Genomic DNA, 12,949 nt, shown 5'->3' on the forward strand with positions numbered 1-12,949 from the left:
AAACACCAACTTAACCATAACTACATCGCCTCTGCCATGTAGTTATGGTTAAGTTGGTGTTTCCATAGGAAGAGCACTTTTTTAGGCGGCTTATAACTTCGCTCTCCCTGGACGAATCCTCACCAAACTTTGCAAAAAAAGTATTTGGTGCACTCTGAATTTTTTGGCAAAGTTTTTTTGCAAACGGGATCTGCCTCCTGCACACGAATGCCATGTGTCTCTCTCCCTCCCCCCACCCCCCGCTCATGCCCCATGTCTCTCTCTCCCTCCCCCCCACCCCCGCTCATTCCCCGTGTGTCTCTCTCCCCTTCCCCCAGCCCCCGCTCAAGCCCTGTGTGTCTCTCTCCCTCCCCCTCACCCCCGCTCATGCCCCTTGTGTCTCTCTCCCTCCCCCCCACTCCTGCTCATGACCTGTGTGTCTCTCCCCCTCCCGCCCATCCCCCGCTCATGCCACGTGTGTCTCTCCCCCTCCCGCCCACCCCCCGCTCATGCCCCGTGTGTCTCTCCCCCTCCCGCCCACCCCCAACTCATGCCCCGTGTGTCTCTCTCCCTCCCGCCCACCCCCCGCCCATGCCCTGTGTGTCTCTCGCCCTCCCGCCCACCCCCCGCTCATGCCCCGTGTCTCTCTCTCCCTCCCACCCCCCGCTCATGCCCCGTGTGTCTCTCTCCCTCCCGCCCTCCGCTCATGCCCCTTGTGCCTCTCTCCCTCCCCCACCCCCGCTCATGCCCCATGTGTCTCTCTCCCTCCCCCCACGCCCACTCATGCCCCTTGTGTCTCTCTCCCCTTCTCCCACCCCCTGCTCATGCCCCGTGTCTGTCTTCTGTTCCCCCCACTCATGCCCCGTGTCTGTCTCCTGTTCTCCCCACCCCCTGCTCATGCCCCGTATCTGTCTCCTGTTCCCTTCATGTGCCGTGTCTGTCTCCTGTTGCCCCCCACGCCACCCGCTCATGCCCCGGGTCTGTCTCCTGTTCTCCCCACCCCCGCTCATGCCCCGTATCTGTCTCTTGTTCCCCCATCCCCCACTCATGCCCCGTGTCTGTCTCCTGTTCTCCCCACCCCCCCGCTCATGCCCGTGTCTGTCTACTGTTCTCCCCACCCCCGCTCATGCCCCGTGTCTCTCTCCTGTTGGGCCCACCCCCTGCTCATGCCCTGTGTCTGTCTCCTGTTGCCCCCCACCCCCCGCTCATGCCCCATGACTCCCTCGTGTTACCCCCCACACCCCTGCTCATGCCCCGCGTCTCCCTCGTGTTCCCCCCACCCCCCGCTCCTGCCTCTTGTCGCTCTCCTTTCCTCCCCACCCTCGCTCATGTCCCGTTTGTGCCCTGTACCCCCCGCTCATGCCCTGTGTCTCCCTCGTGTTTCTCCCCACCCCCGCTCATACCTCGTGTCTCCCTCATGTTCCTCCCCACCCGCTGCTGATGCCCCGTGTCTCTCTCGTGTTCCCCCCACCACCGCTCATGCCCCGTGTTTCCTTCCTTTCTCCCCACCCCTGCTCATGCCCCGTGTGTCTCTCTCCCTCCCGCCGACCCCCCGCTCATGCCCCGTGTGTCTCTCTCCCACCCGCCCACCCCCCACCCATGCCCGTGTGTGTCTCTCCCTCCTGCCCACCCCCGCTCATGCCCAAGTGTCTCTCTCCCTCCCGCCCACCCCCCGCTCATGCCCCGTGTGTCTCTCTCTCTCCCGCCCCCCGCTCATGCCCCGTGTGTCTCTCTCCCTCCCCCGCTCATGCCCCATGTGTCTCTCTCCCTCCCCCCACCCCCGCTCATGCCCCGTGTCTCTCTCCCCTTCCCCCACCCCCTGCCCCGTGTCTGTCTCCTGTTCTCCCCACCCCCCGCTCATGCCCCGTATCTGTCTCCTGTTCCCTTCATGTGCGGTGTCTGTCTCCTGTTGCCCCCCATGCCCCCGCTCATGCCCCGGGTCTGTCTCCTGTTCTCCGAACCCCCGCTCATGCCCCGTGTCTCTCTCCTGTTGGCCCCACCCCCCGCTCACGCCCCGTGTCTGTCTCCTGTTGCCCTCCACCCCCACTCATGCCCCGTGTTTCCCTCGTGTTACCCCCACCCCTCCGCTCATGCACCGCGTCTCCCTCCTGTTCCCCCACCCCCTGCTCATGCCCCTTGTCTCTCTCCTTTCCCCCCCACCCCCGCTCATGTCCCTTTTGTGCCCTGTACCCCCCCGCTCATGCCCCGTGTCTCCCTCGTGTTCCTCCCCACCCCCCGCTCATACCTCGTGTCTCCCTCATGTTCCTCCCCACCCGCTGCTCATGCCCCATGTCTCTCTCGTGTTCCCCCCACCACCGCTCATGCCCCGTGTTTCCTTCCTTCCCCCCCACCCCCTGCTCATGCCACGTGTCTCTCTCCCTATCGGCCACCCCCGCTAATGCCCCCTGTGTCTCTCTCCCTCCCGCCCACCCCTGCCCGTGCCCCGTGTGTCTCTCTCCCTCCCACCCACCCCCCGCTCATGCCCCATGTGTCTCTCTCCCTCCCGCCCACCCCCCGCTCATGCCCCGTGTGTCTCTCTTCCTCCTGCCCCCCGCTCATGCCCCGTGTGTCTCTCTCCCTCCCCCACCCCCGCTCATGCCCCTTGTGTCTCTCTCCATCCCCCCACCCCCATTCATGCCCCGTGTGTCTCTCTCCCCTTCCCCACACCCCCTGCTCATGCCCCGTGTCTGTCTTCTGTTCCCCCGCTCATGCCCCATGTCTGTCTCCTGTTCTCCCCACCCCCGCTCATGCCCCGTATCTGTCTCCTGTTCCCTTCATGTGCCGTGTCTGTCTCCTGTTGCCCCCCACAACCCCCGCTCATGCCCCGGGTCTGTCTCCTGTTCTCCCCACACCCAGCTCATGCCCCGTGTCTGTGTCCTGTTCCCCCCATCCCCCACTCATGCCTCGTGTCTGTCTCCTGTTGCCCCCACCCCCCGCTCATGGCCAGTGTCTGTCTCCTGTTCCCTCCACCCGCTCATGCCCTGTGTCTCTCTCTTGTTGCCCCCCAGCCCCCCGCTCATGCCCCGTGTCTGTCTCCTGTTCTCCCCACCCCCCGCTCATGCCCCGTGTCTGTCTCCTGTTCCCCCCGCTCATGCCCCCTGTCTCTCCTGTTGCCCCCCACCCCCCGCTCATGCCCCGTGTCTGTCTCCTGTTGCCCCACCCCCGCTCATGCCCTGTGTCTGGCTCCTGTCCTCCCCACCCTCCGCTCATGCTCCGTGTCTGTCTCCTGTTCCCCCCACCCCCCGCTCATGCCCCGTGTATGTCTCCTGTTGCCCCCCACCCCTGCTCATGCCCCGTGTCTTTCTCCTGTTGCCCCCCACCACCCGCTCATGCCCCCGTGTCTGTCTCCTGTTGCCCCCACCCCCCGCTCATGCCCCGGTTCTGTCTCCTGTTGCCCCCCACCCCCACTCATGCCCCGTGTCTGTCCCTGTTGTTCCCACCACCCCCCACTCATACCCCGTGTCTGTCTCTTGTTCCCTCCACCCTCCTGCTCATGCCCTGTGTCTGTCTCCTGTACCCCTCCACCCCCCGCTCATGCCCCGTTTCTGTCTACTGTTCCCCCCACCCGCTCATGCCCCGTGTCTCTCTCCTGTTGCCCCCCGCTCATGCCCCGTGTCTGTCTCCTGTCCCCCACCCGCTCATGTCCGTGTCTCTCTTCTGTTGCACCCCACCCCCCACTCATGCCCCGTGTCTGTCTCCTGTACCCCCCACCCCGGCTCATGCCCCGTGTCTCTCTCCTGTTGCCCCCTCCCCCTGCTCATGCCCCGTGTCTGTCTCCTGTTCCCCCCACCCCCCACTCATGCCCCGTGTCTGTCTCCTGTTTCCTCCACCCATGCCCCATGTCTGTCTCCTTTACCCCCCACTCCGCGCTCATGCCCTGTATCTGTCTCCTGTTCCCCCATCCCCCACTCATGCCCTGTGTCTGTCTCCTGTTCTCCCCACCCACCCGCTCATGCCCGTGTATGTCTCCTGTTCTCCCCACCCCCGCTCATGCCCCGTGTCTCTCTCCTGTTGGCCCCACCCCCCGCTCATGCCCCGTGTCTGTCTCCTGTTGCCCCCACCCCCTGCTCATGCCCCATGTCTCCCTCATGTTCCTCCCCACCCCTGCTCATGCCCCGTGTTTCCCTCGTGTTACCCCCATCCCCCTGCTCATGCGCCACGTCTCCCTCGTGTTCCCCCCACCCCCCGCTCATGCCCTTTGTCTCTTTCCTTTCCTCCCCACCCCCGCTCATGTCCCGTGTGTGCCCTGTATCCCCCCGTTCATGCCCTGAGTCTCCCTCGTGTTCCTCCCCACCCCCGCTCATACCTCATGTCTCCCTCATGTTCCTCCCCACCCGCTGCTCATGCCCCTTGTCTCTCTTGTGTTCCCCTCACCACCACTCATGCCCCATGTTTCCTTCCTTTTCTCCCCACCCCCTGCTCATGCCCCGTGTGTCTCTCGATCTCCCGCCCACCCATCGCAGATGATCAGTGTGTCTCTCTACCTCCCGCCCACCCCCCGTCCCTGCCCCGTGTGTCTCTCTCCCTCCCGCACACCCCCTGCTCATGCCCCATGTGTCTCTCTCCCTCCCGCCCACCCCCGGCTCATGCCCCGTGTGTCTCTCCCTCCCGGCCCCCGCTCATGCCCCGTGTGTCTCTCTCCCTCCCCCACCCCCGCTCATGCCCCGTGTGTCTCTCTCCCTCCCCCCACCCCCGCTCCTGCCCTGTGTGTCTGTCTCCCCTTCCCCCACCCCCTGCTCATGCCCCATGTCTGTCTTCTGTTCCCCTCCTCATGCCCCGTGTCTGTCTCCTGTTCTGCCCACCCCCCGCTCATGCCCCGTATCTGTCTCCTGTTCCCTTCATGTGCCGTGTCTGTCTCCTGTTGTCCCCCACACCCCCCCTCTCATGCCCCGGGTCTGTCTCCTGTTCTCCCCACACCCAGCTCATGCCCCGTGTCTGTGTCTTGTTCCCCCCACCCCCCGCTCATGCCCCGTGTCTGTCTCCTGTTGCCCCCCACCCCCCTGCTCATGCCCTGTGTCTGTCTCCTGTTCCCCCCACCTGCTCATGCCCCATGTCTCTCTCTTGTTGCCCCCCAGCCCATCGCTCATGCCCCGTGTCTGTCTCCTGTTCTCCCCACCCCCCGCCGCTCATGCCCCGTGTCTGTCTCCTGTTCCTCCCACCCCCCGCTCATGCCCCGTGTCTGTCTCCTGTTCCCCCCACCCCCCACTCATGCCCCGTGTCTCTCCTGTTGCCCCCACCCCCCACTCATGCCCTGTGTCTGTCTCCTGTTGCCCCCCACCCCCTGCTCATGCCCTGTGTCTGTCTCCTGTTTTCCCCACACTCCGCTCATGCTCCGTGTCTGTCTCCTGTTCCCCCCACCCCCTGCTCATGCCTCTTGTCTGTCTCCTGTTGCCCCCACCCCCGCTCATGCCCCGTGTCTGTCTCCTGTTGCCCCCCACCCCCTGCTCATGCCCCTGTGTCTGTCTCCTGTTGCCCCACCCCCTGCTCATGCCCCGGTTCTGTCTCCTGTTGCCCCCCACCCCCCACTCATGCCCCGTGTCTGTCTCCTGTTCCCCCATCCCCGCTCATGCCCCGTGTCTGTCTCCTGTACCCCCCACCCCCCGCTCATGCCCCGTGTCTGTCTCCTGTTCCCCCCACCCGCTCATGCCCCGTTTCTCCTTCCTGTTGCCCCCCTGCTCATGCCCCATGTCTGTCTCTTGTTCCCCCACCCGCTCATGTCCCGTGCCTCTCTCCTGTTGCACCCCACCCCCCCGCTCATGCCCCGTGTCTGTCTCCTGTACCCCCCACCCCTCCGCTCATGCCCCGTGTCTCTCTCCTGTTGCCCCCCACCCCCTGCTCATGCCCCATGTCTGTCTCCTGTACCCCCCACACCCCGCTCATGCCCCGTGTCTCTCTCCTGTTGCCCCCCACCCCACCACTCATGCCCCGTGTCTGTCTTCTGTTCCCCCCACCTCCCGCTCATGCCCCGTGTCTCTGTCTCCTGTTCCGCCCACCCCCTGCTCATGCCCCGTGTCTGTCTCCTGTTGCCTCCACCCATGCCCCGTGTCTGTCTCCTGTACCCCCCCACTCCACGCTCATGTCCCGTGCCTCTCTCCTGTTGCCCCCCACCCCCCTGCTCATGCCCTGTGTCTGTCTCCTGTTGCCCCCCACCCCCCACTCATGCCCCGTATCTGTCTCCTGTTCTCCCCACCCCCCCGCTCATGCCCGTGTCTGTCTCCTGTTCTCCCCACCCCCGCTCATGCCCCGTGTCTCTCTCCTGTTGGCCCCACCCCCGCTCATGCCCCGTGTCTGTCTCCTGTTGCCCCCCACCCCCTGCTCATGCCCCATGTCTCCCTCGTGTTCCCCCCCAACCCCCGCTCATGCCCCGTGTTTCCCTCGTGTTACCCCCACCCCCCTGCTCATGCCCCGCATCTCCCTCGTGTTCCCCCCACCCCCTCTCATGCCCCTTGTCGCTCTCCTTTCCCCCCACACCCCTCTCATGCCCCGTGTCTGTCTCCTGTTCCCCCCACCCCACGCTCATGCCCCGTGTCTCTCTCTTATTGCCCCCCAGCCCCCCGCTCATGCCCCGTGTCTGTCTCCTGTTCTCCCCACCCCCCGCTCATGCCCCGTGTCTGTCTCCTGGTCCTCCCACCCCCCGCTTATGCCCCGTGTCTGTCTCCTGTTGCCCCACACCCCCTGCTCATGCCTCATGTCTCCCTCGTGTTCCCCCCAAAACCCCGCTCATGCCCCGTGTTTCCCTCGTGTTACCCCCCACCCCCCCGCTCATGCCCCGCGTCTCCCTCGTGTTCTCCCCACCCCCTCTCATGCCCCTTGTCTCTCTCCTTTCCCCCACCCCCTCTCATGCCCCGTGTCTGTCTCCTGTTCCCCCCACCCCACGCTCATGCCCCATGTCTCTCTCTTATTGCCCCCCAGCCACCCGCTCATGCCCCGTGTCTCTCCTGTTGCCCCCCAACCCCTGCTCATGCCCAGTGCCTGTCTCCTGTTGCCCCCACCCCCCGCTCATGCCCTGTGTCTGTCTCCTGTTCTCCCCAGCCTCCGCTCATGCTCGGTGTCTGTCTCCTGTTGCCCCCCACCCCCTGCTCATGCCCCGTGTCTGTCTCCTGTTGCCCCCACCCCCCTGCTCATGCCCCCGTGTCTGTCTCCTGTTGCCCCCCACCTCCCGCTCATGCCCCGGTTCTGTCTCCTGTTGCCCCCCACCCCCCGCTCATGCCCCGTGTCTGTCTCTGATGTTCCCCCAACCCCCGCTCATACCCTGTGTCTGTCTCCTGTTCCCCCCACCCCCCGCTCATGCCCCGTGTCTGTCTCCTGTACCCCCCCACCCCCCGCTCATGCCCCGTGTCTTTCTCCTGTTCCCCCCACCCACTCATGCGCCGTGTCTCTCTCCTGTTGCCCACCCTGCTCATGCCCCGTGTCTGTCTCCTGTTCCCCCACCCGCTCATGCCCCGTGTCTCTCTCCTGTTGCCCCCCACCCCCTGCTCATGCCCCGTGTCTGTCTCCTGTACCCCCCACCCCCCGCTCATGCCCTGTGTCTCTCTCCTGTTGCCCCCCACCCTCTCCTGCTCATGCCCCGTGTCTGTCTTCTGTTCCCCCACCCCCCGCTCATGCCCCGTGTCTGTCTCCTGTTCCGCCCACCCCCTGCTCATGCCCCGTCTCTGTCTCCTGTTGCCTCCACCCATGCCCCGTGTCTGTCTCCTGTACCCCCCCACTCCGCGCTCATGTCCCGTGCCTCTCTCCTGTTGCCCCCCACCCCCCTGCTCATGCCCTGTGTCTGTCCCCCCCACCCCCTGCTCATGCCCTGTGTCTGTCTCCTGTTGCCCCCCACCCCCCGCTCATGCCCCGTATCTGTCTCCTGTTCTCCCCACCCCCCGCTAATGCCCGTGTCTGTCTCCTGTTCTCCCCACCCCCGCTCATGCCCCATGTCTCTCTCCTGTTAGCCCCACCCCCCACTCATGCCCCATGTCTGTCTCCTGTTGCCCCCCACCCCCTGCTCATGCCCCATGTCTCCCTCGTGTTAACCCCCACCCCCCACTCATGCCCCGTGTTTCCCTCGTGTTACCCCCCGCTCATGTCCCGCATCTCCCTCATGTTCCCCCACCCCCCTCTCATGCCCCTTGTCTCTCTCCTTTCCCCCCCACCCCCTCTCATGCCCCGTGTCTGTCTCCTGTTCCCCCCACCCCACGCTCATGCCCCGTGTCTCTCTCTTATTGCCCCCCAGCCACCCGCTCATGCCCCGTGTCTGTCTCCTGTTCTCCCCACCCCCCTCTCATGCCCCGTGTCTCTCATGTTCCTCCCACCCCCGCTCATGCCCCGTGTCTGTCTCCTGTTCCCCCCACCCCCCGCTCATGCCCCGTGTCTCTCCTATTGCCCCCCACCCCCAGCTCATGCCCAGTGTCTGTCTCCTGTTGCCCCCCACCCCCCGCTCATGCCCTGTGTCTGTCTCCTGTTCCCCCCACCCCCCGCTCATGCCCCGTGTCTCTCCTATTGCCCCCCACCCCCAGCTCATGCCCAGTGTCTGTCTCCTGTTGCCCCCCACCCCCCGCTCATGCCCTGTGTCTGTCTCCTGTTCTCCCCACCCTCCGCTCATGCCCTGTGTCTGTCTCCTGTTCTCCCCACCCTCCGCTCATGCCCCGTGTCTATCTCCTGTTGCCCCCACCCCCTGCTCATGCCCCCATGTCTGTCTCCTGTTGCCCCCCACCCCCCGCTCATGCCCCGGTTCTGTCTCCTGTTGCCTCCTCCCCCCGCTCATGCCCCATGTCTGTCTCTGATGTTCCCCCATCCCCCCTCATACCCCGTCTCTGTCTCCTGTTCCCCCACCCCCCGCTCATGCCCCGTGTCTGTCTCCTGTACCCCCCCACCACCGCTCATGCCCCGTGTTTCCCCCCTTTTCCCCCCACCCCCTGCTCATACCCTGTTGTGTTCTTTATACACCGCGCCTTCCCTTTCCATGGTGGCCATCTTGGTAAAAGATTTTCCTTCCTACACCGGGACGCCGCAGGAGTCCCGTTGTAGGAAGGAACATCTTTTTGTTTTTTTTACCACCCAGCGTTCCCACTTTGAGGATATACGATGTTAGTGGTCTTCATCTATTGAAAAGGATGTTATGGTGACGTTACACTGATAAAAACCTATGAAATTCAGTGAAAAATCTTTGTCAAAGGGACGTATGGTTCCAAGTAAAACCGAAAAACCCTTGAAATTCGCCAGTTATGGTAAGCCAAGCATCCATAACTCGCGCCACCACCGTGCACTGCTAAGACTAACACCCAAGGCATCAAAGATGACATCACAAATGTCATTGATGACATCACTGTACAATGCACTATTCACTGAACGTGTTACACAGTGTCACCCTAGAAGAATCTCATGTGGCTAATTGTTACTGTATCGGGTAATTGTTATATACCCTCTGCTCTTGATTTAGTTAGATTTCAAATACCTACTGCTCCATAACCAAAATAATGCATTTTAACTTGCACAGCTGCAATTTCTGTTTGGAGACTTCATGGTCCTTCCCTTCTAGGGCTGTTAGCAATATCAATGTGGTCTGCTTAAATGCTTCATATGTGGAAAATGTGACCACTAGGCCATTGACATGTTGCATTAGCTTAGAAAGACCTTGACATTTTAATACAAGCTTACTCTTTCTTCAGGGCTTGGATAAAAAGGGTTGGGCTTTCTGTCTCTACCTCTGTCAATTGAGTCTATGTTATTCGATGAACTTTGTGTGAAAATATAAAATGGTATTGGCAATCAGGCTGTATGGAGACATAGAAGAAAGGGCAGCACTGAACAGGACTGCAAGACTTGTCCTTGGCCTCAAGCCCAGGGATCGTATTTCTCCAGGACTGAAATCTCTGCACTGGCTCCCAGTGCCTACGAGAATTAAATTAAAAATCTTTTGCATTTTCCACAAGGCCTTCTGGGGGCTGGGGCCGAAATACCTTCAACTCTCTCTTCCTAAATATCTTCCTTCGCGAGCTCTTCGCTCATCCTCCTCCAACTCCCTCAGGGTCAGTCGCTTCTCCAAGTAACACGTTGGTGGTAGATCTCTCTCTTCGGCAGGGGCCTCCCTCTGGAACAGTCTTCCTGCCTCCCTGAAACTTGAGGAGAACCATCTCCGGTTCAGGAAGCACCTCAAAACCTTCCTCTTTGCTTCAGCTTTTTCTCTTCCTCTCCCCTGCTGATTCCTGGCTTAAACTGCACTGGTTACATGGCCACCCTCTCTGCTCACAGGCACGGCCCTGCCAGTTGCTTACCTGCACTGCCTCCCTGGCAACCTTGCACTTGGAGACTGTTTCTGTATCCCTACAGTCCCCCTACCTGCACTTATGCCTGCACTTACCTTGCACTTGCCACTAGCTGGCTATTTATTTATTCCCATTCTTCTATCCCATGTACTGCACTTTCCCCTCTCCCTGCACCCTCACACTTTTCCCTTTCCCCCTTCCCATACACTTGCGCAATCTGAATGACACCTGGACTAGGAGGATCATTATCTGTCTTCCCCTGTTCCCCCTCCCTTGCCTTGTCATGCCTTGAAACACTTGTGTATAGGCGCGTTATAAATGCCATATCATATATCATATCATAGCACCGTTGACAATCAGGAACCATGTAGCAGGGAGCGGTATACATGACAAAATAGTTGCTGGGTTTGGGAAAGCTAGGAATTACTTTAGCACACATTAGTGTATTGCTCACAAATCATTAACAATTCTATAAATATCCCATCCTGGTCCCCTTCTCAGCATAATTTGGGTGTTGCATTGGCTAGTCTTGGGCACCAGTATTCCCTGATCTAGAAATGAGTTTATCACCACGGAAATCCCTGTGTCTGGGCAGGTTTCAATAGGTATTGTGTCAATCCGGTAAGGGGTTTTAGGGTCTACCTGGATTCGTAAGGATTCACAATTGCACATTAAACCTACCTCATTTGAAAGCTGATTCCATAACTCTTGGGGCACCTGAGCTAACAGATGGTCTAAATCACTTTCTTCCCTGCTTTGATCAAGTCTCCCATCGTTTTTGTCTTGTAATAAGGAAATTAGCTAATGCTCATGCTCACTAGGAATATCTAAATACATCCCATTCAGAGTACAGTTCTAGCCCCAGTTAACTTCTCAATACATATATCCCTAATAAATGGACTGAGAGAGGGGGCTTAATAGAACTGTGTGCTACTCTGACATTGACCCAAAAGAAACTGTTGGTGGTCCAATCACAGGGTAAATGACTATAGTGTTAGAACTACGGACTGCCACACAATTTCAGATGATAGTGGGACTGTATAAAATGTCGTAGGTGTTCCTAGTCCACTGGTACCAATCCTTGCAATATGACATCAGCTGCAACATGGCAATCCTGCCCTTTACTATATTGCACATACAGAATGTGTTTGGTTGTTATGTTTGGCAAAGGAGGAGCAGACTGAATTACAGTCTCTACTCCTGTGGCTTGGACCTGAGGATGACTCAGACTCTCGTACATCCAAACCACTTCCTGTTTACAATAGATGCAAGCTCTATTAATGGTCATATATCCACTTGAATTTCCGTGTTGGCCAGAGTACCACCTCCATGGTCTATTCCACTTCACTAAACTTGCCCGGTGCTCTTCCTGGCCCCATCTTCACATATTCAAAAACATTGCTTGCCCCCACCTAGCTGTGTGTTGTTGCATTAATTTACCCTCATTAGCCTCTTTATATTCCTCTTGACAAGAAACACAATGAGTCACAAAAGAAATCACATTATAGAGGGGCTTCATGTGCCACCCAACAAACACAATCTTGATCTAGTCTTGTACTTTATTGCTTCTTGTGACATAGTTTTCTATCAGTTTTATTTAGGAATTTTATGTAAAAATAACAATCAAACAATCTAGATAGTTTTCTGAAGTTTCATCTCGCTTCTGCTTTCAATTCGAGATCTTGCCCCAATCAGTCTTATGTGGTACATGACAGAAATCTTGTGTACCAACACATCTCTAATCTGAACCAACTCAGCACACTACCAAACATCCTCTGGTGATCAGCTACTCTCTTGAGTCAAAAGCTGGCAAACTTTGGAAGGCTTAATCACTCTAATAAACACATTCATATTAGCCCATGAAGGATTTTAACACTGGACGACTGCCCTTCACTCCTCAGTAAACTCCTCAGGTTCCTCTTGAACATTCAGAACTTCTTTGCACAAATGTTTAAAATCCCAGGAAGTCCATATGTCATGCATCATTAGTAGGCTACCAGTTCAGTCAACACCTGCGCCAGATAACTATCTCAGTGGGGATTAAAACGACACAGTTTCTGTGCTGTGCATCACACCTCTACAGGTGGGGTGGGGATAGTACTTGATGCAGTTTCTGTCTGGCCGACCAGAGGTTGGTGATTTTTGTGGTGCACTCACTGAGCTTTAGGTGGGTGCTTGCTGGGGTTGGGTTTGAAGAGCTCTTGTTGGTCATGCAACTTGCCTCTACAGTTCCTAACATCTTGCTATTATCCTCTGAGCCAGCCTAATCAAATTATTTGCATTAGTCTCAGTCAGATGTGGACATAATTTAGTTGTGAGGGCAATTGGAGTACATTTCTCCATTCAATGCTTTCCCTCCTAGATTGTTGCATTTTTTTAGTTTGTCGCATAATTCCATGTTTGATTCTTCTACGGTTTTCTAATCTGAAATACCATAACCCTCTGTTAACCAACTGGAAAAACGTTCCCATTCTGTTGGTTTAATTGATGATCCCTTAGCTTCTAAAATGTGCCTTAAGTGGAAGAGTAAACAGTGTTTCCCTTTGACAGATCAGTCAGCCCAGGAGCACTCCCTAAACTGGAAAAAGCAGCCGAGGGAGTGCTCAGTGTTTCACTGGGCTGGCTCATCATCTTCTCCATAATGGGTGAAGGGGCCACTGGGTGAACGCCCACTCGCCCATTATGGATGAGGTGCCAGGCTCGGACTGGCTTATAGGGCAATA

The sequence above is a fragment of the Ambystoma mexicanum genome, chromosome 12 (assembly GCF_040938575.1).
Source record: "Ambystoma mexicanum isolate Mex_15411 chromosome 12, UKY_AmexF1_1, whole genome shotgun sequence".
Taxonomy (NCBI): Eukaryota; Metazoa; Chordata; class Amphibia; order Caudata; family Ambystomatidae; genus Ambystoma; species Ambystoma mexicanum.